Source organism: Adiantum capillus-veneris, chromosome 28, assembly GCF_014529385.1.
Source record: "Adiantum capillus-veneris isolate H3 chromosome 28, ASM1452938v2, whole genome shotgun sequence".
Lineage (NCBI taxonomy): Eukaryota > Viridiplantae > Streptophyta > Polypodiopsida > Polypodiales > Pteridaceae > Adiantum > Adiantum capillus-veneris.
Genome location: NC_140958.1, coordinates 37,766,941 through 37,773,722, shown reverse-complemented (window position 1 = coordinate 37,773,722; position 6,782 = coordinate 37,766,941). Strand labels below are relative to the sequence as shown.

Here is a 6,782-nt window from a genome sequence, read left to right as displayed (position 1 = left end):
TATGGGATTTTTGCAGGCAGCTCATGGACCCTCCCCAACAGCGTGCACTTTGCTATAACTCTATGGAGAATGTCATTTGGAGTCAACCGTCTGACAATCTCGAAGGATGATATATTAGATGACAAATCATCATCCTCCACTTCAATTGGCTCTGCACTACCTGGGGTCGGATCGTTAAAAATTTTGTTTGAAGGAGTGTTGTCTCTAATTTTCTCCTCCAAAATACTGCACCAAACAGAAGAAATAGGTCAACAAGAAATCCAATAAATCATGGATTGACAAGTGTGTACCAACTCACATTGGGGAAAGATTGGAGGCACCAAGCTCGGACTCTACTTTGGTAGAATGCAAGTTTGCAATATAGTATTGTGACAAATCACAGCCGAGAAGAAAGTAGCTATCATCATCAAGCCCCAGTCTCCTTTACAAAATAGACACTGGTTGCAGAACCCCATCACACTCTGCCAATACCTGCAATTGAACCGTTCCAATTTCACTGGAGCTTGCTTCAGAGACCAGATTTCGATGCATAGATGAGGTAGAAACAATTGCTACCCCATCGAGAAAAGGGACTTCAATTGCAGCACCATTGAGGTCTCCCAAGAAGATTTTGGCACTGCACCTATAATCAAATATCTATTTTTTTGCATAAAAATGAAAAAATTAATTTTAGAAAAACCAGCGAACTGGCCAGTGCTCCAAAAAATACACAAAATTCACTACATGCGTCTTAAAATACACTACATGCCTCTTAGACAACTAGGGACAAGTAATTAAGGCGGGTCGTTGGTCTGCTGTCCTGGGGGAAGCTAGTCGCATAGGGCTACGTACATTCTATGAAGGAAGGATCTCGTGAGCAAGGTATGACATCCGCTGAGTGACATCGCAGAGCAAGGTCAAGGAGAACTGCAGAAAAGAATTGCAGGTCACTCAAGAGGACGGGCAAAGAAACGTGGCCGCCCAAGGGTTTTTTCCTACAAGGTGTTCCCATGAGCTCTCAATACATCCCTCACCCACCCTCGTCACATTTGCTTGCAAGAGGAGGCGCTGCTCCCTGCCTTGCTTTGCACTCATGCCTTTACCAGTTTCCCTATCGGACAGAGGATGCCCTCCCTCCCTTTGCCATTGTGGCTCTACGAATTTCCTTCTCGCACCCCTGCCCCTGCCTTGCAATACGCGCCCAGCTAACTTGCAATACGCAGCTATCTGCCTTGCAATACGTGCCTAGATGCCTTGCAATACGTGCCTAGCTGCATTGGCTCCACAAACTGTAGAGGAAACAGAACCAACCCTGCCATGTCATCGCCATCATCTTCGACAAATACAAAGACATTGTAGTCTTCCATGGCAGAGCGCACAGATTAGGTGATCATTTGACAAAGCTCATGTCATCATTTGACGAAGCAAAGCTCAGGTGGCCGCTCAGGGTAGGTGATCATTTGATGAAGCAAAGCTGCAACCAGAGTAGGCAAACATGTGGAGATTGGGTGGAGATGAAGAAGGCATTGCTCATGCCATGCAGCCCCCTCAAGGCGTTTTCACCACGCAGCAAAGTGAGTCAGCCAGCATGAATTTCTTTGCTTGTTCAAATGCGCTCAACGCACTTGAACAAGCAAAGAAATTCATGCTCAATTTTCTAACCTTAAAACTCAGCAAAATGAGCATGCTCGGTTTTAGAAAGTTCACTTCCCATGTCTGATGAGACCGACTCAGAACCTCAAAGCGCCATCGTGTGTACCTTAACCTTCGTATACTTCTCTGTAGCATGGCTTTTCTTGCCTCCATTAATTCGAGTGACCGTAGGTTTGCATATCTCAGATGACTTTAAGCACATGCAGAATGTAGTTATGGATCTCTTGACCAGCTAGTAAAGAGGGTAAGTTATCTATTTATGGTATGCTCTATTAAGATCACCAGACTCCACTTGTGTCAAAAGGATATTGCAAATCAAAGGCTACATCAGTCGTATCTAATTCGTTGCATCAGTCGTATCTAGTTCTTACCAATGTTCATTACGGCAAAATGCTAATGCTAATCAGAGCATTGTGTTCAAACTATCGCTATGGTTTGCAGGATAGCAATGGCTTGCATTTAGATAGGAATAAAATTTTATAAACTATGACCTGGTAGCTTATAAACTATGACATGGTAGCTTATAAACATGCATCTCTGCGAGAAGTGATTAGTGAATAATCTTTGATTGTTCAAGTGCGCTGAGCGCATTTGAACAATCAAAGACATCCCGGACGTTTTTGCAGTCTGTCCACCTTGGAAAGGCGCCATGGAGCAGCGAAGGGTTGTCCGACATTAGGTTTTACCTGTGACCTTCTTCCATTGTCTTGATGCCTTGATGACTTGGAGGTTTGATGCCGATGAAAATGAGCTTGGGTCTTTGAGTGTTTGATGATCTGTGTTTTTTAGTCGTAGTTTTATTTTGCTCGTACCGATGCATCTATTGCCAGCTGTAGGAATTTGAATGGGCCGGCTACAATGGACCAGTTCTCAAAATTGCACCCTATCTCAATCTCAAAAAGCTGCCCTATTTAATTATATTACAGTGGAGCCACCCTGTTTTAACTATAGTGGAGACGCAGTTCTCTAAAAGCCACCTTGTTTTAACTATATTTACAGTGGAGCCACCTTTTCCGTGATGACGGGTCAGCCTCAACTTTGTGGCAGGCACTTGTGTGTGGAGGGAAATGACTTTGTGACAATCACTTGTGTGTGTGGGCCAATGGTCTTGAACGACTTGACAAGCTTTGGTATTGTGTGTGTGGTTAGCTTTGGTATTGTCGTGTTATACTAACTAGATGTCAAGGGTGACAAGGTCAGTTTGCATGAAAGCTAAATGATGCTTAGTTGTTGAATCCGAACTTCCAATGGTTAAAAAGAGGAAAGTTTTATAGGCTGTTAGCAGAGCAGGTAGCTCAAGGACTTCCGCAAGAAGGGGTGATTTTCTCAGTACACTAGATCAAGCTACCACATCCCTCCAAGGAAGCAGTCCTGACCACGAAGCTGAAGTGTCCCCAAAGAAGCATGCCGACACTATTGATGTTGTCATGGAAGAGATTCCTAACCCAGACCAAGCTGTGGGTGTTGTTGTTGGAACTGAAGATGGCTCAGGGGATCAGGATGAATTTGCCAAAGAAGCCCAAGAATTAGTAGCTGCCAGTGTAGTTGGGCCTGACCAGGCGGATGACGATGGTCAGTCTGAGAGTGTCTCCACCCAGACCACTACCTTAGACCCGCTACCACATAAAAGAAAAAGATAGAGATCTATGGAAAAATTTTGGAAACTTCAACGCCACAGGCATTTTTGGAGAGGATCAAAATGAAGCATGTCCAACCACCCCCTATGGTCCCACTGTGCAGAATGCTTCCAACCGAGGCAATTAGGAAGATTAGCCCACTTACAGAGAGGACTGTGTCAAGGAGCTTCAAGAAAATGGGTGGCTATATTCCTAGCAAAGGGTCCTTCATCATCAGTATCTATGATTTGGAGGGAGAACAGACTTTGTTAATAGATGCAATGCATGAGAGTTGGGATGATGGGTGGAAGGAATTGAACCAGAGGTACGAGGAGGAATTGGTTCAGAGCGAGGAGTGGGGTCCCTATCTTATAGGCAGAATGTTGCATATTTTGGATGGAAACAACAGACATCGAGCATGGATGGCTTGCATAGCTGAGGGTAAGATCATATTTAGCCATTTTAAATTTCCTGCATAGCTGATTGTAAAACTTGTATTGATTTGTCCTCAGCACAATCCTCTGGAACAAGCAAGCACTGTAGTGTTTTATGCAATTTTTTAGAGTTTAGGAAGCAAGATGTTGGAGAATTACTTTTCTCCTTGTCACGCTTAAACAAGTAAGCTCCATTGGTCTTTACTGTGAATGAATTGCCATTAATAAATTTACTGTGAATGAACTGCCATTAATAAATTTCTTTTTCTTTGATGTTTGTCTGACGTAGGATAAATGATTTTGCCTTTGTGCCAACCACATTTGGGGATAGACTCTTCCAGCTTTGGAAGCTAGGTGAGTCTGACAAGAGCACACTTTTGTCCTACCTGGAAGAAGAGGACAAAGCATGGGTGGAATCAGAGATGAGGATTCAAGGTGGTCGGGGTAAGAAGAGCTGGTTTTCATTGCCCATTCAAATCATGACCTGGCTAATCTTCAAGGATGACATGGAAAAAAAAATTGAAGAGCAGTCAAAGGGGCTTCTTATTGATGACAAAGGTAGCCGTGACAAGATTATAAGGAACATGGAGACACTTTATCGAGGTAAGAAATCAAAGTTTGCAAGGATTGCAGACCCAAGCAATGGGAAGCAGTATTGGAATTCTGTGTTGTCACTGCCTTGGCATGAGCCATCCACCACATTGCCACTGAGGAGAAACTGAACATGATAGGATCATCAATGATTAGCGATGCTAATAAAGCTCAGATTGTGCACATGCTGGACAACCACAATGAAAACCAGAGAACTTTGGAGGGACTCCCAAATGACAAAGCTAAGGTTCGTGATTGGCTGCATATGTATTTCTTTTGGTTGCAATTGGCAGACCATGGTCGTATACTCATACAAGAGATAAGGGAAGTCGATCATGTGCCTCCACCTCCTGAATCTTGTTGGAACTCATACGTACAGCTATGTAGAATGAGGTTCTTTCGAAAGGCTTTCAAGACTAATGAGGGGGGAATAAAGTTTTCTAATGAGCCTGATCTTTAGCCCGGCCTGAAGACAACTACAACACGGGTGCTTTACGGGTGCAACTCCTTTCTTTTGTTGTTTCTTTTATTTACTATATTGGTGTAGAGGCTCATTTCATCTGTTTGATCTCTTGTAGATGGCTCCGAAAAGAGCATGCTGAGAAACATATAACAGAAATACCTGCCATGGAGTACATTTGGAAATAGGAGGACCAGCCGGTTTACATGTACCAAGATGTGAAACTTGGTAGGGTAAGTATAGCTCTTTGATGATTCAATGAGCTCCTCTTGCAAATAATGTTGTCATGGCTCATGACAAGTGCACATTTAGTGTAGCATCTGAGTGAGGTGGAGACAAGGCACTGCCCTTGGTGGCTGGACTTGCTTGGTCAATGGGCACCAGAGGAGGAATTAGAGTTTTATGACTTGCACAAGACACAATTGCAGATGGGGACAACAAAACATCAAGAGTGAGGGGGGGACTCAATATCTCACTTTGCCTCCACTGGGTCAGCAGTATCTAGGAGTAGTGGCAAGAGGCCTCCAATGCCAGTAAACCTCGGCAAAGAAATAGTTAATAAATACTTGGCGGCACAACAGCAGTCTGAAAGGGAAAGGACAACCACCTTAGGAGCGTCCAGCAGCAAGGGCACTTATGTTCCACCTAAATTAAAACCAACAGGTAAGGCTAAAAGATAGAAATGTCTTTGGCACTATCAAATACGTGCCGGTGCCTAAAAGAAGAGTTGTGTGCAGGCACTATGTTTTTCTTTCATGTTCAGGTGGAGGACTTGTGGAAGGCAATGACTAACCCAATCGAGAGCGAGGTGCTGACCTCTAGTGTATCTGAGGCACTGACTATTTTCTGCAGCGTAGGGAGGATTAAAGGGAAGCAAGTAGACAACTGTGTTGACCTAATAATTGCTGACTTTTCTTCTAATGTGGTGGTGGAAGGATTTTCCCAGAAGAAGGTTCCGGGGTGGAAGAGGCTTGGCCTAATGACATTTGAGAGCACTTTCAAGCTGGCAGACCTCTACCTTTCTGACTTGGGATATCTAGTTTGCTTGTATCCACTGGAGGAAGGAGTGTCTATTGAGCGCATAGCCACCAGATTGGGGTTTGCAATGTTCCGACGACAGATTGTCCATTTCACTCCACCAATTGGAACCAAAATCGGGCACATTTTCATGCATGTGAGTCTCCCTCCATTTGGTTTGGGTTGTTGTTTGTGGCCAAGTATTGAGTGATATATCTTCTTATGATTTGGAGTGGTTTTGCTTTTAGGTGTCTTGTTTAATGCTATCAGTCTTTGTGAGATCATCCACCCCAATCACAACTCTTGATGTACATGAGGACCAGTTAGCAAAGATGGACCTGGGGGAGGGTTTTCAATCAGCAAAGGACATAATATATGATGTGTAGGAACCTAATTGATTCTTTGAATCTATGCATAGGACATTTAATCTTGAAAGAATGTGCATGAAGGTAACAATGTGTAATTTTATGGCTGCTCTATCATGCAGGGTTCCCCTTGAGGATATTTCAGTACTCAAGGGAAAGCCTTGGCGAGGTGGGACTCAGCGTGGCGAGAAGTTGGCAAAGTACATAATATCCTTGTTTAGTTGCATTGAAGACACAGTGCTCGACCTCTTTGCAAGCACGGGAACGTTTGGGTTCGATGCTTCCTTCATGGGTCGCCATGTTTTGATGTTTGAAGGAGACGACCGGATCTATTCTAGACTCCTTCTTCCTTATTGGAGTATTGAATTGTAGTTGACATGTTCGAAATGTTTTTCATTGGTATATGGTTGAAATTGTCGTGTACACATAAGGGTATATGCACCGGATTTGTTCTAGACTCCTTCCTTATCGGAGTATTGAACTATAGCTGACATGCTGTATGTTTTGCATTGGTGTTTGGTTGAAATTTTGTGTTCACATAAGGCTATATGCAGATTGTTGTGTTCGAGATAATCTCTACATTTTGCTGTCAGGTTTTATTGAGTCTACTTTGTGCATCAAGTTGAGAATTTTTTTGAAAATTGTAGTGTTCTACATCAGGTTGCTC

The 6,782-nt window shown here is 43.4% G+C and overlaps 1 pseudogene; it reads left to right on the top strand.

Annotated features, from left to right (window-relative positions):
- The first annotated feature begins 2,810 nt into the window (after window positions 1–2,810).
- LOC147420299 (uncharacterized) lies at window positions 2,811–6,136 on the top strand (annotated as a pseudogene).
- Window positions 6,137–6,782: the final 646 nt, after the last annotated feature.